Genomic DNA, 24,588 nt, shown 5'->3' on the forward strand with positions numbered 1-24,588 from the left:
GAAATGCAAATCAAAACTACACTGAGGTACCACCTCACATATGTCAGAATGGCCATCATCAGAAAATCTACAGAGAATAAATGCTGGAGAGGATGTGGAGAAAAGGGAACCCTCTTGCACTGTTGGTGGGAATGTAAATTGGTACAGCCACTATGGAGAACAGTATGGACATTCCTTAAGAAATTAAAAATAGAGCTACCTTATGATCCAGCAACCCCACTCCTGGGCATATATCTGGAGAAAAACATGGTTTGAAAGGATATATGCACCCCAATGTTCATTGCAGAGCTGTTTACAATAGCCAAGACATGGAAGCAATGTAAATGTCCATTGATGGATGAATGGATAAAGAAGATGCGGTACATATATGCAATGGAATATTTCTTAACCATAAAAAGAATGAAATAATGCCTTTTGCAGCAACATGGTTGGACCTGGAGATTATCATACTAAGTGAAGTAAGTCAGACAGAGAAAGACAAATATCACATGATATCGCTTATATGTGGAATCTAAAAAAAATGATACAAATGAACTTATTTACAAAACAGAAACAGACTCACAGACTTAGAGAACAAACTTTGGTTACTGGGGGGAAGGGTGGGGAGGAAGGACAGATTGGGAGTTTGGGATTGACAAGTACACACTGCTATATTTAAAATAGATAACCAACAAGGACCTACTGTATAGCACAGGAAACTCTGCTCAATACTCTGTAATAACTCAAATGGGAAAAGAATTTGGAAAAGAATATAAAAATAAATAAATAAAGAGATCCAAATACCATCCTAGGGTCCCATGACAAATTTCAAAAGCAAATTCTTCACTCACTCATCACCAAACTCTTAATGGGTTCAACTTAATTTAGATTCACAACTTCTATAGGCAGACTCCTGCTTATTACATAGGTTCACACAATAATTCTGTTTTGTATGCTTATTAAAGAACACATGTCACCAAGCATCATTTAAAGTTACAGTCATCTCTTTGGAAACCCTTTTACAGGGTAAATATGTTTAACAAGTTACTTAGAATGATAATGGATAAAGTCCTGAAAATGTTAATTGTTATGTAAAAACTTCCAAAAGAAATTCAGATTCCAAAAGTGTTCTTTTATTTTTTAATTTTTATTTACTTTAATTAATTAATTAATTTTTGGCTGCGTTGGGTTTTCGTCGCTGTGCACGGGCTTCTCATTTCAGTGGCTTCTCTTGTTGCAGAACACAGGCTCTAGGCACACGGGCTTCAGTAGTTATGGCACGTGGGCTCAGTAGTTGTGGTCCGCGGGCTCTAGAGTGCAGGCTCAGTAGCTTTGGTGCATGGGCTTAGTTGCTCCACGACATGTGGACATCATTACTCTGAATTCTTTTTCCGGTGGACTGCCTACTTCCTCTGCATTTGTTTGCTCTGGTGGGTTTTTACCTTGCTCCTTCATCTGCTGCATATTTCTCTGTCTTCCCATTTTGCGTAACTTAGTATGTTTTGGGCTTTCCTTTTTTTAGGCACAGGTTGGTAATTCCCATTGTTTTTGGTGTCTGCCCCCAGTGGGTAAGGTTGTTTCAGTGGCTTGTGTTCCCTTCCTGGTGGAGGGGACAAGTACCTGTGTTCTGGTGGATGAGGTTGAATCTTGTCTTTCTGGTGGGCAGGACTACATCCAGTGGTGTGTTTTTGGGTGTCTGTGAACTTATTATGATTTTAGGCAGCCTGTCTGCTAATGGGTGGGGTTGTGCTCCTGTCTTGCTAGTTGTTTGGCATGGGGTGTCCAGCACTGGAGCTTGCTGGTCATTGAGTGGAACTGGGTCTTAGCATTGAGGCAGTGATCTCTGGGAGATCTCTCGCCAATTGATATTACGTGTGGCCAGGAGGTCTCTGGTGGACCAGTGTCCTGAACTCAGCTCTCCCACCTCAGAGGCTCAGGCCTGCCACCCAGCGGAAGCACCAAGACCCTGTCAGCCACTCAGCATAGACAACTGTTGTAAAAATCTGACTGGTATCTTGGATTTTTCTTTGCTGGGCGATTTATCTGAGCCAGGTTCCCTTTGTCAGAAACACAGCAAGCCAAAACGCTGAGACATCCGAGGTTTGCAGCGAAGACAGGGCCGTTCTGCGCAGGTGTAACTAAGCTACAGGCCTCTAGTTTCAAAAATTCAGGCGCTTCACAGGATCTGAGGGTGGAGTTTTCAGCCCTCTGATGTCAAAAGTTCCCACATTGGTGTTTATCTTTTATTTTCATGCCTTCTTTTGCTGTATAGAAATCTCAAAAAATGGCTTCCAACCTCAGATGATTTCATGGGTGCATTACTTCGAACTTCCACAGAACAAATAATTTCTATGTAACATAAATCCCTCAACCACTGTAATAGCCTCTTTGCTTGCCCTGCCTCCATCTTTGCCATCTTCCAGACTGTCCTCAGTTTAGCAGCCAGAAGGAATCTTCTGTAGTAGCCCAAGTCAAATCACATCACCTCTCACTGAAAACCCTCCATTGGCTCCCATCTCAGAGAAAAGCAAAGCCCATTAAAGGTTTATAAGACTGTGATATTGTGATTTATAAGAAAAGTATATATTTGATTATTCAGAAGACCAAAATATACTTCTCATATATATTTAGTCTTTGTTCACAGTTCCTGACTCACAGCTCCCCAAACTCTTGGAATTTCCTAAGTCTGAATGTGTAATTATTATTGTACACTGTCAATACTGCTTATGTTTAAAATCAAATATACTGATACTTTTGGATTTTTAAAGAAATTTTATTGGAGTAGAGTTGATTTACAAGTTGTGTTAGTTTCAGGTGTACAGCAATGTGAATCAGTTATACATATACATATATCCACCGTTTTTTAGATTCTTTTCCCATATAGGTTATTACAGAATATTGACTAGAGTTCCCTGTGCTATACAGTAGGTTCTTGCTTGTTATCTATTTTATATATAGTAGTATGTTAATCTCAAACTCTTAATTTATCCCTTCCCCCCACCATATTTCACCTTTGGTAACCATATATTTGTTTTCCAAATCTGTGAGTCTGTTTCTGTTTTGTAAATAATTTCATTTATATCATTTTAAAAATTAGATTCCACATATGAGTGATATCATATGATATTTGTCTTTCTCTGTCTTACTTACAAATATCATTGGTAGTTAAATGTCACAGTAAGTCCCATGTTGTCTTATTTGGTCAAAGGACTATCTCCCTTAAAGCTATCATCCTCAGATGCTTCTCTTATTTGAAAGGTCCTAGTACTACTAACAATTGGAAATGCATTATAACTGAAGAAAACATTGTCAGCCCACTGACAGCTGACAATTATTATAGGAATCCTGACAGGCAAATTGTTGCATAAAAAATAAAAATTTGCTACAAATAAACTTTAGAGTTTAGAAGCAGTCAAATAAACAGAACATACAATTATTATTAAAGCCATACACATTTTTATAAGAGATTGTTCTTTGACATCCTCATTTTATCTCTCGAGGCATTTTATCAAAAACGAATGATAGATGAATACAAATACTTAATTACAAGCAGAATTAAGATTAAATTTTAGCCACCGAGGGTCTGGATGGGAATCAGGGCATCAAGGGATACTTATGGTTCAATCCCCAAAGTTACTGCACCTCAAATTTCAGCAAACTTTCTGCTAATTTCTGATGATTAGATGTTTAACCTTGTGCCTTCTGTAAGCCAAGGTCAGGTTACATAAACTTACATAGACCCAAACAGGTTGTAAAAATTTATAATAAATTTTGGAAAAAAATTTAGATGTGATATGGCATGAATCTTCTCATAAAGCAACAGATCAGACCCTTGAATGTTGAAAATACTCTTGCATTCTACCTCCAGATCCCTTTCAAAACTATAAAAAGATCACAGGGCTGGGGATCTGGGCTCCTAGGAGCTAGTAGCTTCTTTAATGCACATGGTTGCTGTGACCATGAAAGATGGACAAGACTCTGAGTGGGCAAGGATGCTGAATCCACTCAGATCTGTGACTTATTTGGAATATGACCTTTAGGCACCCTAAATGCTGATCTGGATGAATATCAACAAAAACTAAGCTTAGTGTGTTTGATATCTCATTCTTTTCTGACTTTAAATTTGAGTATCGTTTTGTGACGTGGCCAAGCTCAGGATTCCGACAAGCCTGTTCACCACTGTGGTCTCTACAATGATCCCCTCCTATTCTATCTTCTATATCCCCCCTTCTCACTCTCAAACTGTGTGGATAAAAAATAATCATCTACAGGACTGTGATATTACCAAAGAAAGTCACAAAATGTAATGAGCAAACAGTTTTAGAGGTGACACTCACCTTCTAACACCATCAGTATCACCCTCTATTTAAGTATCTCTATTTCTCCTTTAAAATTTAGGAAATATCTTTCTTACTCCTTTTGTTGTGTGCTAGGGGAGGACATACCTTTCAGTCCTGCTGTTGAGAAAAGCACAGCAAAATATTCCACTCCATCAGCAGGTAAATTCAATATGGGTGACTGTCTTTTAATCTATACATGTGTTGTGTTGCAGCTGTCAGGTATGAAGTGTTATATAATACTTTAAAGGACTCCTTCGACTTGGGTGTTTCTTATAGCATTTTGAAAGATTTTTTTCCCTTGGTGTATGACTTACAGATGTGTCCTGATATATCCCCTTTGACTAGGTCTATGTAGTATAACTCAGCTACCTAAATAGTTCTACATGATAAGGTGACCTTGTTTCCATTCAATATATTCAAAATACCAAAGCAGAGGTTCTCAACCTAACATCTAGAGTAAGGTCTTCTTATCCTCTTTTATATTAAAGAATAGTTTTAGAAACAACTATTACTAAATTTTTCAATATTTTAGAAATGTGTGTCCTCAAAAATATACATGTCCATATATGTAATACAGTGTTGCAACAGATTATCAAGTCAAAGATGTCTAGGCCTGAATGACCACCGTAAATAGGCTATCCTATTCCAAAAGTTTTCTTGCAGAGGTAATGGATTGCTATTTGCATCATGTGCTGCTTTGCTAATCAAATTAACTAAAACTTTGGTGATAATAAAAGTGTAACTCAAGAGATATGTTTTGTGAAATGTAATCCAAAAATTTCAGACATTTATAATGAGAAGATAAATTGTTGTTACTCTCATCTATATACAGTCTTAGGAGGCACAATTCATTTATACATACAAAACTCTTATAACAGTTTTTGTGTCCATGTAAATTATAGTCATGACAAAAAGAATTAAGAGGTATCATGTAATAACCCATAAAGGAGAAGAATCTGAAAAAGAACATATATATTATGAGATATTGGATCTACATGATACCTCATTTTTTTTTTTTTTTTGCTTTTTTTTCTATTATTTTATTTAAGTATAGTTGATTTACAATCTCATGTTAGTTTCAGGTGTACAGCACAGTAATTCAGTGATATATATATAAATGAGGTACCATGTAAATCCAGTATCTTATAATGATTTGCAATTTATAAGTGTTTCCATGGATAGACTATCTATCATGGATTAACCTCCTAAAGTACTATTCCAGTAAATTATGATTATTATATTGGTGAATACATCCGAAGAAAACAAAAACACTAATTCAAAAAGATACATGTGCCCCAATGTTCAGAGCAGCATTATCTACAATAACAACGATATTGAAGCAACTTGTGTCCATCACAGATGAATGGATAAAGAAAATGTGGTATTAGTAATCTATTTTATACATATTAGTGTATATATGTCAATCCCAATCTCCCAACTAATAAGAACCTGCTGTATAAAAATAAATTAATTAAATAAATTAAAAAAAAAGAAAATGTGGTGTGTGTGTGTGTATATATATATACACATATATATATATGTGTATATATATATATACACATATATATATATGTGTATATATATATATACACACACACAATGGGATACTACTCAGCCATAAAAAAAAATGATGAAATTTTGCCCTTTGCAACAACATGGATGGACCTGGAGGGTATTATGCTTAGTGAAATAATTCAGACAGAGAAAGACAAATACTGTATGATTTCACTTATATATGGAATATAAAAATATAAAACAAACTAGTGAATATAACAAAAATAAACAGACTCACAGATATAGAGAACAAAGTAGTGGTTACCAGTGGGGACACGGAAGGGGTGAAAGGCAATGCAGGAGTAGGGTTTAAGAGGGGCAAACTATGTATAAAATAAAAAAGGTATAAGGATATATTGCACAGGGAATATAGCCAATATTTTATAATAACTATAAATGGAGTATAATCTTTAAAAATTGTGAAACAGTATGTTGTATACCTGAAACATATAATATAAATCAACTATGCCTCAATAAATAAAAATAAATAAATAAATTGACGAGTAAATTTCTAATACCTATTTAATTTGTGGGCATGTTTATCAGTTAGAAATAGCATTTGGAGATCCAAATATAGAAGCTTTAAAAAAATGGAGGTTTGCTTTTTACTCTGACATATAAGAAGTTTGCAAATTGGTGGTCTATTGCTAGAATGCAAGTTTCATGTTGTCATCAGGAACCTGAGACTGTACTTCTCTTTCACTAATTTCAGCACATGACTTCTGTCTTAAAGCTTACCTAATGCTTCTAGCCATTACATCTGCATTCCAGGCCAGCTGCAAAATGTATACAAAGGTTTAAAATAGGGCATATCTTGTATATGTATAACTGATTCACTTTGTTATAAAGCAGAAAGTAACACACCATTGTAAAGCAATTATACTCCAATAAAGACGTTAAAAAAATAAATAAATAAATAAAATAAGGCATATCTGACTACGACAACTCTACTCAACATTTCGTAATGACCTATATGGGAATAGAATACAAAAAAGAGTAGATATATGTATATGTATAAATGATTTACTTTGCTGTACAGCAGAAACTAACACATCATTATAAATCAACTGTACTCCAATAAAAAATTAATTAAAAAAGTAAAAAGGGCATATGTACCTGCTGAGTCAACTGCAATTAATGAGCCATCTCAGAAGTTACAAACAACTTGCCTTAGTATGGTTGCATTAAGACATAAAGGAAGGTGGAAAATGGTACATTGCGTTCAGCTAAACTGGGATTCTGTGACTAAGAATGGGGTCATGAATATTGAAAGGTCAATAGCAATCTCCAATGGCATATACAATAATGACTTTAAATTAAATCTTCAAGCAATGCTATACACACATGGAATATTAACAGGGAAAAATAGCAAAACTAAAAACATTAGTGAAGAAATAACATACAACTTGTTAGTAGATGTTTTGTGTGTGTCAAAGCAGGCAAAAAATGACCAAGTTTCCTAATAGTGACCAAATGTACAAATTAAATAAAAATACACAACAGGGCTATCAACACCCCATTTTGGAGAGCCATTCTCTAAGATTCTAAGTTTAGGAACAAAAATTTATATTTCTATTAACTTATGTTTTGAAGATATTCAGAGTCTGATAATATAAATGCTATTAGGATAAAGACAAACTAATAATAAATAACAGTAAAAAGAAGTTTAAAAAACCATTATTGTAAGAGTATAGGGATATAATAATGCATTTGATATATAGTGTATTTATCGTTTATATTTGATAACATAGGAATTTACTGCTCCATTCATTGTTACAATCTATAGTATTACAGAAGCAGTGATTAAACAGATTAAGATAAAAATATCAGCTCTATTACTTATTGTTTGAAAAAGTACCTCTAAGGCTGGTCCTCTCAGGTTGTTCGTATTTATCACCTGATGTACGCTTTCCTAGGAAGCGGCCAGACCTTACCAAAGGACAAGAGCTTGCTGCCCAGTCTGACTGTGTGGTGTCGAATGCAGACCACAGCAACTGCTCTCAACAAGGAGACAAAGAGCATGAATGACTGGGAAACACAGGCCCAGACTTTCCTCTAGAACACTCACCAGTCTTGTAACTAATACCTCTCCCCAAGCAGTAAATGGGTGAGGAGTAGAGAGAATCTGTAAGGGTTATTCTTAGGAAAGACTTCTGGGGCAAAAGAGGAGACTTTTGTAAATGATTTTGTAGAATTCACTCTTGAGTTATCCGTTACATGTATGCACTGATAATAAGAATTTACAAAATTCTCTCTAGAAGTCGATGTCATTGAGATATTTCACTGCACTTGTTGTGTGATCTTCAGATCCTGTCTGCTTAGGCTGTAACTGTACTTTCTGAATCAGAAAGAATTACTATACTACATTTACGTGAAGAAAAAAAGTACCCTTATTATGCAGGATCAGGTAACACCACTAAAACTCATGTTTAGGAAACAAAAAATACAGATAATTATGTTTTATTATGTGTGTTCTAAAGAGAAAAATAATTGTGTTCCGCAATGTAATTTTATACCGTACTCTTCTAAATACTTTTGTTTAAACAAGATCTTTATAAAAATGTTTTGTGCACAGAAAAGTTTGAATACTTTTAAAAACGATCACAACGCATATGGGTGCCGAATGTGTTGAATTATTTTAATACTTTCACTGTAACTGGAATTCTTGAAGAGAATATGCATTTGCATAACGCTGATAATACTTTTTCATTTCTTTTTGTGCTTCAGCTGTTATAATATCCACTTATAATGGTAATTGTATGTGTTTATTATCCATGATTATCTCTAGATATATGTGCATTTTCTTTAATTAGACTATAAACTCTAAATGGAAAATCAAAATGAAGTCACCTCTTGTCTCAGTTAGGATATTAAATTCTCTTCCTTATATCTAGAGTCTCCCAAATGCCCACTGCAAAATTTTATTTGGGGAGTAGAGAGTGGAAAATCAATATAGTAAATTACATTACAGGGAAGGAGATATGTAGAGGCCAGCTCTTCATTATCACTCTTCTCACCCCTGAAAGCTACACATTCATTACTGCCAGCACTCAGATAAACAAGCACTTTTCAAGTGCATAGTATACTGTGATAAGAAAACTTTGTCAAACACTTAATATAAAAGTCAGAACTAATACCACTGTTTTTTAATTCCACATATAAGGGAAAAAATTCTTCAGACACAAAGTTACTTCGAATGATTTTCTCTATTATTAAACAGTTATTTTGGTAGAAGAATCATACAAACAATATAATATCCAGGGTCAGATGTGGGCATGGATTCCCTCCACTAAGGCTAAAATTTTGGCTTCTCTTTAAAATAAGAGCCATTCATTCAACAAATAATGTTTAAGTACTTGATATATACTAGACACAGGGGATGTACTAATAGGAATGAACTAACTGACAAGAAAACTTCCCCTCATGGAACTGAAATTCTATTTGGATAAACAGAAGGCAAAAAATATAAGTACATAGTGTATTAGTTACAAGTGTTTGCTAAGGTGAATTAAAGACTGGTAAGGTCTTGAGAAAAGGGGATTAATGACAAATGTCACCTCCAGTTCAGTTTACTAGCACAATTTGGTCTTACCTTCTTTCAAAGCAAAAATAGTCCTGTAGTTAAACAGATCCATTACACAAAGCAAGCAGCTTATAATATGCATTTATTCCCTTCTATTACAATTTAATTTTTTAAATGGCTCCACAAAGATACAAGTCAAAATGTATTATTGACAATAAATCCATATTAATAAATCATTATAAACTGTTTCTAAGGTAATAAATAGAGTTATTAATTTCACATAAATAAAAAAGGTAGCAAATGTAAAAATATATTTAGATCATGGAGATGTCTGTTACAATAATAAAACTAATGAAACGCCAAAGTAACAGGCTTCATGTGTCTATATGAGTCCTCCACTATTCAACCCAATTCCAGACATACTCTTCAGAATCTCCTTATATTGAGATCCAGTAAAATCTACAATGATTTCAATAAACACACACACACACACACACACACACAAACATATAATATTGAAATACTGGGCTCAAAGGAAGGAGTGTAGTGTACATGCAATTTGTATATTTGCTAAATATGGGAAGACATTATTTAACAGAAGCTTATACTTCCTTTTACTTTCCATCATTGTTTCCCTCTCCTCACATACTTACCTAAACAGCCAATAATTATATATGTTTTTTATGAATTTTTGAAATAATTCCCAGAAACAGGATCTACATGGCTGCCTCTGTATTTAACGTGTGTGTTAAATGTACCACGCCTTCTTTATTCATTCCTCTGTTGATGGACATTTAATTTGCTTCCATGTCCTGGCTATTGTAAATAGTGCTGCAATGAACATTGGGGTGCATGTATCTTTTCAAATTATGGTTTTCTCCAGGTACATATGTACAATGGAATATTACTCAGCCATAAAGAAGAATGAAATAATGCCATTTGCAGCAACGTGGATGGACCCAGAGACTGTCATACTGAGTGAAGTAAGTCAGACAGAGAAAGACAAATATCATATGATATCACTTCTATGTGGAATCTAAAAAATGATACAAATGAACTTATTTACAAAACAGAAACAGACTCACAGACTTAGAAAACTTATGGTTACCAGGGGGTAAGGGGGAGGGATAAATTGGGAGATTGGGACTGACATATACATACTACTATATATAAAATAGATAACTAATAAAGACCTGCTGTACAGCACAGGGGACTCTACTTGATACTCTGTAATGGCTTATATGGGAAAAGAATCTAAAAAAGAGTGGATATATGTATATGTATAACTGATTCACTTTGCTATACACTTGAAACTAACACAACATTGTAAATCAACTGTATCCCAATAAAAATTTAAGAAAATAAAGTGTGTGTTATGCACTCTGAGAGAGAATCTGATATTTGGCAGTTTTATTAAGTATCACCCATGGGAACCCCATCTGTAGACGCAGGAGTGGAAGAGGAAGAATGTGAGCCATGGGTTTCTCTGGAGCTGGAAGGAACTATCAGGGTCATCCCAGGTTGGGTCAAAATGCTCAGGCTTTTATACCACTGTCTCCATCAGTGTTTGGATATCATGTGCTCCAGGAAGGACTGAATGTTGGGTCAGATAACTCTTGCAGCTGAGGCAGTCCTTGAAGGAGCTGGCAGCTGAAGTCTTTCCTATTATATTGCTCCCAGCAGCTGGGGCAAATCCATCCTTGAAGAGGTGAGTGTGTCCGATCACAGTTCTTGCCTTTTAGTTCTTGTGAAACCTAAATTGTTCGCTTTATAATTTTTTTAAATGCTTCCTTATAAATCCTCAATACCAAGATATCATAAATCCAGGAATTAAAAAAATAATATTTCTATTTATGCAATTTCATAAATTCCTCTGTACAGAAATCAGGACTAAAACATGCCTTTGATAACTAACAAATTGTCTGGTTTGGGAACCAAATCTGTCGCGTAAATGTAAATTGCATTTAGTTTATAGTTATGCTCTAAGGGATTATTGCCAAATCAGTTAGTTTCACTGCGTGTCCCAATATTCAGGTTGATGTATAAGTTTAAATAGAAAAAAATATATATTTGATATTGAAATGCACTTTTTAAAGGGAGAAAAGGTAAATGTTTAAAGTTGAACTGAAGGACACACAGTTCTAAATGATTTATTGGCTGTCTACCATTCTCAAATGCCTGCCAATCAATGTTACACCTGGCATCTTTCAGATGATGTGGGCTATTTCAAGGAAGTGCTTTTGCTTTTCATGATAAAAATACAACTGAAGAACCATGAAGAGAAAAGTGTAGTGGTTATCTAAATAGGCTGAAACACTGATTTCAAAGGCTAAAATCATTCCGAAAGACAGTCTCAAGTCTGGTATTTCAGTACTGTGGTTTCCTTAGATTTTAATCTTGAGAGACAGTGCTTCACTCTCATCTAATCATGCTGGATTTCAAAATCCTTTCATAGTTTAGTGTTGAAATTACTGGCAGGACTTGGCAATTAAAAGCAGAGGAGAGCTTTCACAAAGGAGCTTGTCATTGTTCTTGGCTTCCCTGATTTCATGCTCATCAATACAGCATTTCTCAAGGGCTCAGGAAAAGCAGTACATTATTCTAAACGTCAATGCTAGTGACAATATTCAGGGAAATGAAAAGTTCTGTTTCCTGTGCTGGTTCTGATTCATCTTGAATCAAGTTATTGTCTTATCATCATCATAGATATCTTCAAAGACCGCATGAAAGAAGGCTATGCTGCATGCCTAGTGTAGGGGTTTAAACATTTCACAGCATTGCCATGAATCCCTAGGTGTGGCAACAATATTTTTATTTGAAGTTGTCATAAACTTTCAAAATACTTGAAAATAATTGCCCGCACATGATAAAGGCAAATTTTTCATTCCTGCTTCTGCTTCTGCTTTTTTCCTTGGGTGGTAAATCCTCTAAGTACAAACAGCTGCCTCCTTACATAAATAAAATAGGATAGTGAATGTCATTTTCAGTCCAAAGTTCTGTCCAGGCAATGACAATGAGGTACAGAGGAGGCAAAGTAGTTGTGCAAGAACTTGATCTGTTGGCTCTACTTTTGATTCAACCAGTGAGAAAAGTTACATTGTGTATCAAGAAGCTATTTTCTCCCCTTCTCTCTCATCTATCTATCTATCTATCTATCCACCTACCAATAAATTTTATGTAAATACTTCCTTAATCATCTCAAGTTCAGACAGCTGCATCAATTCCTCTCAAATTACTCCCAGCATTCTTCCAGGTGATATATTTAGGCCAAATGCACTTCTGTCTCTATATACTATTTATTTCATTTAAATTTGTCATTTTTCGTATTGCATCATGACCATAAAATGGGACCACCATTATCAAACTAACCAGAGTTTCATCAAGTTCTGCTTGTTCTCTGGTGACCCTTCTACTCCATGTGATTAACCCCAGAGTCTCACTCACTTATTTTCTTGGTGGCATGAAAGCAAATATTTTGTAATTTTCTCTACCCTCTTTTGTCTATTTCTCCACAAGATCCCATTGACTTATATGCATTTTAAAATTATAAATATTAACTAACTTAATTTCTACTAAATTTCTATTTTTCTCTTTTCTCCTGTAATGCAATACATTCTTTAGTACAAAACTGCCAAACCAAACTTGAAGGTCATTCTGACATAAGCAAGTGATATAACAGGGAATAAAAACCACCCCCTTATAACTGTGGGGAAAAAAAAAAGTGGGGGTGGAAGGAAGGGATACAATCAGAGGGTAGAAATATTTCCTCACTCAACTTCCTTTCACTAAATACCTCGCTCATATTTCCATCCTCACATGGTTCTCGTTCCATGATATTCAGTCATCCATCAGATACATATTGATTCTTTGCTATGTGCCAAGTTCTGCTTTTGGCTGTAGGAATTAAGTAGTAAGCAATATAGAGAACCCCTGATCTTAGGGATCTTATATTAAAAGGTGTGTTAAAGAAGTGTGTGAAAGAGTGAATGCACTTACATTAAGTGTGAGCAGTTTTAATTTAAGTGTAGTAATATGGTGTCACCAGAGTTGTCATATCTCATTGGATGGTAAGTAACAGAAATCCAGCTACAGCGAGAATAGGTGAGGGAAAATGTGCTAGACATTTACTGGGCCGTGTGATATAATCTGAAGGAAATTTAGATGAGCAAAGGCCAAAGTACATGGATAAAACTGGACCTAAAAGACAATGGTCGTAAAAGACATTGCCATTCTCTTGGGAGGGTTTCTGATGATATTTCCTGATCCTTATGTGGCATGATTTATCTGTATGGAAGATGCAAAGTGTGGAAATTCTAGCTGATATTTGAATAAATTCTTCCATAGACTTGGTAGTCACTGAGGCCTTGCATTCTGGAGTAAAAAGGGCAAGAGGGAAGCTTCCCAACATAAGAAACTATACTTTTTGTGAATCTGTCCAATAAAAGGTATTTTTATTTGCTTTAAGTTCAAAAACAAAGAAAACCTAGAAACTAAATATATGTGAACTATGTTTATTTCAAACTAGGGGAGGAAATTGTTTTACATTTTTAATATTTCTTAAGCTTTCCTTTTCTCCTTATGTAAATCTGTTACTAAATCAGTGCTTCTAAGTGAAAATCACAGTATCTTACAATTTGGAATGAATAGTGCATGAAAGCGAAAACCTTTTCTGATGCATTTCTAGTACCCAGAATAGTGCCTGATAAGTACAAAATAAATATTTGTTGCATATATATATATACATATATATATATATATATATATATAGCATTGTAACAAATCATAGTGAAGAAATGTAATTTGTTACAGGCGGTAAAAGTAATATAATTTTTGTACATATTATATATCTGGCACTGTTCTAAGTGTTTCTGATATATTATTTCATTATCTCTGTTCTTCCTACCACCTGATAATGAGTTACTATTTTTCATATTATACATATAAGAATACTGATCCTTAAAAAGGCTTATCAACTGGGGTATGATATTGAGAAATTGACAGAAATGGACTTGATCACAAATAAACCTAGTTTCAAAGCTGTGTTTTTATATTGCAACATGCAAAAGCCATCTGGTCTACTTCACTATCTTGACATTGCATCAATTTCAGAAATGAATGTCGGCTTCAATTATAATACAACGAAATGAAAGAAACCAAGATATCCAAGTGCAACCTCTTGAAATCTTGCGATTAAAATGTGTAAAGCAGGTATTTTTACTACATAATGAATGACATATACTATCCATGAAAATTTTCTAGAAGCTTATGTGCATTTTGTATTAGAGAAAGTCCATATCAGTTTCCTCCTTTCAATCAAACCAGTTCATAAGCATTCCTCTAAATGCTTCTAAGAGTAACGTATCAGGTAGGAAGAGAATTTTCCATACAGGTTTGTATTTTTCTGTGATTTACTTCTCATGTTTCAACTATGCCACTTCTCTGAAAACCACACTTGTTTTGGGGTGAACTTTTGGAATCGAATGGAATGCCAGATGCTATGCTTCCGGTCCCCTTGCTTCTCCCCTTCTTTTCCTTTGAATGAGAATTCTTATCTGCTTTGGGTCAGCATTTTAGCTTTGAACGTTTGGACTTAGATTTTAGTGTATTTATCATTCTTTTTTCACAGTAAATCAGGAACAGATTTTAGCTTTTAACCTCCAGGACCCTCAAAATATTCTGGTATTTTTTAATGAAGCAATAATCAACTTCATGACTAGTTGTGTCACTTTAATTGTGTTAAGATATAGACTGATGTTCCAAAATATCAGCATAACAAGAAGATTTAGGTACTCAGGCTAATTTAAACATGGAGGCATCATTAGGAATAGAGACCATAATAAAATGGAGTATTGGGGATTTTTAAAATTAAGGTTATTTAATCCAAATCACATTTAGGGTATATGTATTTGTACCAGTTATCAAACTTGGTGTCACAAATAAATTGAATACTAGGTTGACAAAATGTAAAAGATACAGATTAGATTCTAATGTGGATTCTACAGGCTATTAATCTGCATAATACTTTAGGCAAAATATATATATATAAAATTACAAAAATTTTTCTTTTTTTCTGAATTGATTTTTAGAGATAGCTATGTAATTGACACTCACAAAATAATCAAAAAGTTCTATAACTCCAGTGGATAATTTTGAGGGTAGAAATATTCACTATATTATATTTTAAGGAATACAACTAATTAAAAAATAATTAATTGTCTTACTTTTTCCCATTGCTCGTAATGGAAAGTGACATGTAAATACACTTGTCTCTTTCCTCATTGGCACTTACCTACGTATCTTTAATAGCTTTATTGTTTTAGCTCTGCCAAGAGATTAGTTAGTAAATTAAGGCAAAACAAATCCTGTGAACAGCTAGAAACTACAATATTTTATTAATTTTAGTCAATGTAACTCTAAATAATTTTACACTAACAATGGACCAAAGAGAACAAATAAAATATTATCGCCAAAGTAAATAAATAAATAAAGTAGTCTAGGTCAAGTTGTCCTAATGTCCCTAAATAAAGTAATTGACAAATTAAAATCTATGATATAGTGAGTGAACATAACGTATTGTCTATGTGATACCATAATAATATTTCTTCCTTTCCTTCCTCTAGTTACTGAACCCCCTAATTATCTCATTATTTGATCACTTAAAAGTTATTCAACAAATGATTAACATCAGAAACTGAAAGTTCACTGTCTAAAATGATTCAAAATACCACTTTCAATTTTTACTTGTAAATTTAATTTACTTTATAAAAGATGGACTCTCTTTTCAAGAATAACATAAAAATCAATTCATTCTTCTGTATATTAATATTATGTCATTTGTAGTTTAAACTTTTCATCTAATATCAGATTACATGCAGGAGTCTATAATTACTCTGACAGATGTGCTTTAGAAAATGCAAAAATAAAGTGTGGAGATTAATATTGACAAATTTACTATTGGGATCAAATGTTTTATTAAGTAAAACGTTTTGTTTAAAATCCTTAGCTTAGCACAATTTGATAGAAATTCCTGAATATCAGAGCATTTAAAATAGATTCTTACTTTAAACTTGGCATATTTCTTGTAAGATATAATATAATCAAATTGAACATGGCTGTCTGTAAAACTATAAATATGATCAGAAGAGACTCAAACTAAATTAAGTTTTAGCAGCCGTCAATTTATTCTAAAATGACACTGACATAAAAAATGGCTTATTGAGATTTGTAAATCTTATTCTGTAAGTTCTTGCTAGAGAGAGTCTAGAAGTCTTCTGCTCAGACTATGTAGATCAAGACAACGTTCTTTTATTAGTAACACTATTCAGAAGATGATTTTCTTTTGAATCTATAAATGTAAAATTCTCAATTAAAGTATTTCCAACGTGATCTTCCATCTCTAAATTGATTTTATTTCTAAATAAATGTAATTACTTTAAATGTCTAAACTATGTAGTTGAGTCTTATCTAATTCTTTAGTTCCCAGATAGAAAAGAGTTAAACAATGGCATCCAAGGCCACTAGGCTCTGCTCTCTCTGCTGCCACTGCCAAACTATGTGTCCTGACCTAGGTGTGAGACTCTCATAATAGATGCACTTTTTCATAATTCAGCTTCTCATATAGAGTACCATTTGCAGTTTATATACTGATGCCTTACATACTAGAAGATACATTGATGATAATGCATTTCTGAAACCATTGAGAGCATGAAGAAGAGCCATAACAGAAATAACAGAATACACATACAAACTCTTTAATTTTCAAGGCACTCCTTCCCAAATTGGAATAATATGTAAATTGAAATATTCTGAGCACTTCCTTACTTTCTGGCACTACAAGGTGCTCCACGTTCATCCCGTGTATTTCTTTTCCCCATTCTTAGATTGGCCTTTTTTCCAAAGAGCCCAGGTTTCTTTATAAAAAATCCATATCTAAATGCTAGGTGTGCTTCAAGCTAAGGTGGTGTAATTTCTTTAAGGACTTCTCGTCTGACAAGCGAAGAAAAATATGTACATATGTATGTATGTATTCTTTCCCATGTATATACATATCGATAAATAGTTCTATATGCAACCATCTGTGTCTATATTAAGATCTACATGAGTTCTTACTTATGTCTCCAACTCTAATCTATTGATACACGATCACTCTAGCCTTCTCCCCCTACCTGTAAACTCTCACTCCAGCAATGAAAAACCTGACTTCCACCATCTGACATCTATTATTTAAATGTTCAATTCCATTATATGTGTATAGAGGTAAAATAATTGATAAACTGTACCTCACAGAGAAACATCTTTATCAATTAAAGTAAAATACATATGTACAGATTTTTTGCTTTTAGTCTTAGAGACTCCATTTATTTTCAAAGTCACCTTGGTCAGCACCCTTTCTCTCCACTCCCTTCAATGAAGTTATTTTATATGTTTGTTTGTAATATAGGTGGAGTTTTTAACATTCTACATTCTATCCTGGGATCTCATAACCTCCTAATTGATATTCTTCATTGCATATATAAAGATTTACTCTTCGTGTTTTAAACTCTGTGGATTTTGACAAATAGGTATTCTGCTGTTGTTGGATGGAGTGTTCTATAAACGTTAGTGAGATCAAGTTCAGTGATAGTGCTATTCAGGTCAACTAATGATTTTATTGTTGGCTTGATGCATCAATTATTGAAAGAAGAGTGTTGAAATTTCAACTATAATACTGAAATTATCTACTTTTTTGCTTTCAGTTTTTACAAGAAATAATTAAATAATTAAGTTTCTAAATCAGTTGGTTTTAAGAAAAATAAAGTATTCTTGATGGACCCGACCTAATCAGGAGGGCCCTTGTAAGGGCTGAACTCTTTCAGGTAGAAGAGATTAGGAGAATAAGAAAGATTTGGTATAAGGAAGATTCTTTTCTTTTTTAACCATGTTTTTAATTGACGTGTAGTTAATTTACAATGTTGTGTTAGTTTCAGATGTACAGCAAAGTGATTCTGTTATAGATATATACATAAATATATTCTTTTTAATATTCTTTTCCATTACAGCTTATTATAAGATATTGAATACAGTTCCCTGTTCTGTATAGTAGGTCCTTGTTGTTTATCTACTTTATATATAGTAGTGTGTAGATGTTAATCCGAAACTCCTAATTTATCTCTCTCCCCAGCCCCCAGGAAGATTCTTATTGTTGGCTTTAATGGTGGGAGGGGCCGCATGGCATGGAATGCAGTCAGTTTCTAGGAGATGAGCAGAGTTCCTGGTTGATAGCCAGCAGAGAAATGAGGAACTAATTCCTACAAATATGAGTGGATTCTGCCAACAACCTTAATGAGCTGGGGAGCAGACTGCTCTACAGAGTCTTCAGGTCAGAATGCAGCCCCCCTGATACCTTGAATGTGAGACCTGGAAGAGAACCTAACTGTGCAGCATCCAGACTCCTGATCGACACAAATGTGACAAAATGAATTGGTGTTGTTTTACACTCCTAATGTTGTCATAACTATTCACAGCAAAAGAAAACTCATACAATACTTGTCATTATAATTTGTAAATAATAGCAAACATGTAATGCAATTTATAGAACAGTCTATTCTACACAGTGAAACACATAAAAATTATTATGTATTAACTTCACATGGTATGATGGTTAAAAGCATAAACTCTAGGGACAGATCATTTGCAGTGAAACTGGCCTTCACTAGTTTTATCTGTTGACCTTGAACAAGTTATTTAACCAATCTGTGTCTCAGTTTATTCATCAATAAATGAGGATAATAACAGGACTGTCAAAATAATTAAATGAGTTAATATTTGTAAGTTGCTTAAAATAATGCCTGGAAAATAGTAAATAATATATAAATTATTGCTAAAAAAACATATCCTTGAAATGTTTACTAATTGTTTTGCTGCCATGTGAAACTACTCATGTTACCCTTGTTGATCTACCTAATTAAAATTAGATTTAATGAGCTACTGTATTATCTTCCACATTTGGAATTCAACTCTTCTCTGTTTCATATTAAATATAAATATATTTCATATTAAATTTAAATTACACTAATATACAAAGTTAGAATTCAAACATTTTAGAAGGTAACTTTGAAATTAAAGATGGATGTTTATTTTCAAGTCATTGGATTCATTCATTCATGCCTTTATTCATTCAATATTTATCAATATTTATTCTGTGCCTACATAAACCTGACTGCAAAATTGGCTAGAGATTGACACTGTTCTAAAAAAAAAAGGTTTAATTATGAAGATTGATGCTAACGATTTTTTGTAACTTATGTTCAAAAGGTTATGAAGGAGAATTCTCTGGCAACTGAGGTGATAGCAGATGAATTTTGAAAAATGTGATAATTGCCATATTATTTGCCTAAGCTTACATATATGGCAGGAAATTTGTGGAGGAACGTTAGCTGCATGCAAATCAGAAGTTAGGGTTATACAGTTGATTATTCATTCATTCAGTATTTAAATAATTCAAAATATATTTATTGAGAACATAATATTTGGAAGACCTTATCATAGATGAAAGTATTACATAGATGGATAATGCCCAGGAGATCTCAGAGTATGTTGGGGAAGACAGTTGCACAAACAGTTGTAGTACTATGGGAAGTAAGGGAAGTGATATTAGGTTTCAAAGTGAGTCTGCATTATTTTGCTGATGTTTCTGGAAAAACTTTTATGGAAGATGTGTGGTAGTTTGTGTGTACAGGTTTTTTTTTTTTCAGCACTCATTCCTCTCTCCTTAAAGTTAAAGCATTTAGAAAGCTAAAGCAAAACCAAACAAGCAATGAAAACTCCCTTTGAGCCAGTGTTCTGGATACAGCTTAGACCACTTTCCCATTGTATGCAAGTGTATCAGCTTAGAAGGATAGTAAGTCAGAGCCCATCCTGCTATTGTTAATTCTGGCAGCAACTAAAGCCACAGAGATGGCAGTTTTAGAAGTAGTGGAAGTGACAGGACATCTTGTTCTTGTGTCTAAGCACCAATCTGTGGACATGAGAAGCTTAAAGTTTTGGTAACAGGAGCATCTCCCTGAACCAAGGTTGTAGGAATTTTTCTGTGTCTTTAAATTCAATAACCCCAGACTTTCCTCCATGCCTTCAGACACAAGCGCACTTCAGCTATTCCAGCTTTTCTGTGTATGTTTCAGTGTAATTTCTGCTTGAGATACCTACTGTGGTTCCTTTTTCCTTCTCAAAACCCTGAAAAATGTGGTAATTAATTGTTTTGAAGAAAGTCACTAGGCCAACAAAACTGGAGTAAAGAGTCAACATTCTCTGCCCATCCCACCCTCACCAGAGGTTATGAGTAGAAATGTAGAGTACACAAATTTAAGCATAATCTAAGTTTTATAGTTCTGGAACACAGAGTGGTTATGGAACCAATCAGGGCCCTATGGGGCCTTCCTGGGACAGACCCCCTGCCCATGTCCTCTGCCTGTCTCTGTAGAGAAGCTGTAGTTTCCCAGGCCTCTCCTGAGTCACAAAAGCCTGGCTCAAGAATTCATGATTAAAAGGATGTAGTGACAGGGCTTCCCTGGTGGCGCAGTGGTTGAGAATCCGCCTGCCAATGCAGGGGACAGAGGTTCGAGCCCTGATCCGGGAAGATCCCACATGCCGTGGAGCAACTAAGCCCGTGCGCTGCAACTACTGAGCCTGCGCTCCAGAGCCCGTGAGCCACAACTGCTGAGCCTGCGTGCCACAACTACTGAAGCCCGCACGCCTAGAGCCCGTGCTCCGCAACAAGAGAAGCCACCGCAATGAGAAGCCTGCCCACTGCAACGAAAGAGTAGCTCCCGCTCGCCGCAACTAGAGAAAGCCTGCGCCCAGCAACGAAGACCCAACACAGCCAAAAATAAATAAATTAATTAATTAATTAAAAAAAAAAAGGATGTAGTGACAAAAATAGCAGTTGGGCCAGGAGAACTGGTAAGAATTTAAGCAGTAAATCAGCCATATGGCAGTCACAGAGTCTTTGGTTTTTCTCTGAAGTACCTAGGTGACAGTATCTGATACATGTTTCGTGAGTTGTTTGGCAGATGCTACAACCCCCACCAAATGGAGGAAGTTAACTACTTGATGACCAGGAGCACGTAGCCCGCACACCTACTAGAGCCTAAGGACTGATAAGGTTAACCCTTGTGACACCCCTCTGTTACCTCACCATCAACCAATCAGAGAATTGTGCATAAGCTGATCATATACCCTCTGACTCCCCTCCCTCACCTGACCTTTAAAAATGCTTTTCTGAAACCCATTGAGAGTTCAGGTTTTTTGAGCATTAGCTGCCCTGGACTTCTTGTGTGGCACCTTACAATAAACACTGCACTTTGCTTCACCACAACCCGTTGTCAGTAGATTGACTTTACTGTGTGTGGGTGAGTGGGCCCAAGTTTGGTTAGGTAACAGTTAAGTGAGCATAACAGGAGCATTTGATTGCAAAGTTAAATAGTAATCAAAAGTCTAAAATGTTTATGCATCATACAAAGGAATTTTGACTTTATATTTAAGCAGTATACCTAGAATCAAACGGTACTGCCATTGAGAATATGTGTCCTATGAGGTAGAGTCTTGGGGAATAAGGTATAGATAGATCAGAAACACTTTATAAAGAACATGGCAGGAGGGATTGCTTCTATGTATGCCAAGCCCATTGACTTGCAAGCCCAATGTACGTACGTTTACAGTGCCGCTTGTCTCAAAACCTTGTTTTTCTTTTCTAATTCTGAAATAAAGTTAAGGAAGAATAAAAATACAAGCCTGCTCCTCATTTATTAATTCTAAGACTATGTATTGAATGACTTTGTACTATGCTAGATATGGAAGATAGATGACTAAGATAGATAACATCCCTGACTTCATAGAGTTTACTGTCATTAATTAAGAGAACTTTTATGAATATCATCAGGCAAATGAATAACACTTATAAACAATAAAATATGCAATACCATACGAGTAATATAAGCAAACATAAGGGTGTGATGTTATGTTTTGTGTTGGTCATGTAATTTGGCTTTAAGGTGAGGTATTTCTAAGACATTCTTGAGGAAAAGGCAATTCAGCTGAGAACTGATGAATGGCTCTGAAATCACCATCCAAAGACCAAGGAAAAACAGTTCCAGGTAGAAAAAATGGCATGTGTAAGGACCCTAAATTAAGATAGAGCTTAGCTTTCAGATGAACTGAACATAAGGTCCTGGTGGTTAGAATCTAGAGATTGAGGGGAAGCAAGCAGAATAAAGATGGAATGGCAAGTAAAGATTTACAGGCCAGGTTAAGAGTTTTGCATTTTATTCTAAATGTACTGAAAAGGTTCTCAATGTATGTTAAGCATGGGAATTCACTGATCAGAGTTATTGAAAATTTGTTCATTACAATTTCAAGAGTGAATTGGGTAGAATTACCAGGGATTGAACTGTCCAAAGCAAAACGGGGCAGCTAATTAAAAACAATACTGCAATAATTCAGGTGAAATTGATCACAGTGGCTCAAACTACTGTTTGTAATAAGGGAAAATAAAATGGGTGCAGTTATATATTGATAAGGGTAAATTGACGAGACTAAATGATAGATTGGATGTGCAGAGTAACAGAAGTGAAGTGCCAAAACAGCTTTCTGGAAAAAATGTGTTTAAAAAAGAACCTCATTCTGAGCTAGGTTATATAATTGTGAGCAGATGGGAATGTAGTTGGTTCAATAAAGTAAATTTGGAGTGACTAAAGTAGATCTGTTCTGGAGATATACATTTTGGGGCCTCTAAGTATAAATGAGATTTAAAGCCATGGGAGAGAATGTATTTTCCTACGGAGAAAGTTGGCATAAGAAGAAAAGAAGACATAAGATTAAATGCATAGGAAATTCAAATTTATTGACACTTATACGGAGATGAGATAACAAAGGAGACTGAAAATGAGTCATCAGAGAGAGAGAGAGAAGTAAGAGTAGAATGTGACAGAAGGCAAGGAACTGGGTTGCTTCAAGAATGGGGAAATGGGAAATAAAGAACAGTAACCAGAGATTACAGCAATATGGAGATACTCTACTCAGATTAGGTTTGGTTGCTTACTGCTTTATAATGAAAATCTTTTCAGGAAGTAATAAAACTGAGACGTAAGGTTATAGAAAAGCATATGATTTAAAAAATAAAGTAAAATAAAATTAATAAAACAAAATAAAGAAGAAGTTTAGGAAATGGAGAACAAATATTTTTAAAGATGATGATATATCTTCTCAATGTACAATCTTTGTCTCTCTTTTATTATTTTTTAAGTTTTCAGATTTAAAAGTAATGAGTTCTCACTTTCCTAAATTATTTTATCATTTGTTACATAAGAAATAATTCCTCATTATTCAATCCACTTACCTGTCTATCCTGATTATTATCAGTTAAAAAAAATGTCTATTAAATGATGATTACTTGTAGAGGAGTGGTTTTATCCTCCACATTTACATACACATAATGATATGAATTAGTTTTATTAGCAAAACAAACAAGAAAACACAATGAAGAATAATACAAAAAGCAAGACTTACAAGTGACATATAGAAAAACGCATGCCTCTAACAATTTGGGGTACTTGTGCTATAGTAGTCTCTTAATTGATATAATTCATTTTTTCATCCTGGAGTTACTTAGATTAAATTGCTATCTAAAGCATTATAATGAAATGTATGATTAAGTTTAAAAACATGATGAATTTACTTCAAATTGACCCACTTCAATAGTGTCAGAAAGCAGTAGAGTGAAGTAAATTCTTCTGGGAATTCACCCGCTTACTGCCTGAGACCGTCTCTCCTGATCACAAATCAATATTTCTTTCTTTCATTCATCAGTGATCATAAAACTTTTCAATAATTCTACTTTTAAAGAATGATTACAGTGAGTATATAGTCATTGATATCTTAAAGGTTACAGCTAAAATGAACACAAAGTTCATTTTATCTTTAATGAGTGAGCCTTTTTGAAAAGTCAAGCAGTTTTCCTCTGACAAAACTTTATGCATTAAGGTTATATATTTGACTGACCATAAAAACTCTACTAAAATAATTTGTATCTTCTATGAATCTAGTGGTATACCAAGATGAGACAGTCTCTTAGGTTTCCACTGGGGGCTTCAATAATCAGTATATGTGCCAGAGGATGAGGTTAATCATTTACAAAAGGGAAGAAGTGACAAATTACAG

The sequence above is a fragment of the Eubalaena glacialis genome, chromosome 4, assembly GCF_028564815.1.
Source record: "Eubalaena glacialis isolate mEubGla1 chromosome 4, mEubGla1.1.hap2.+ XY, whole genome shotgun sequence".
NCBI lineage: Eukaryota > Metazoa > Chordata > Mammalia > Artiodactyla > Balaenidae > Eubalaena > Eubalaena glacialis.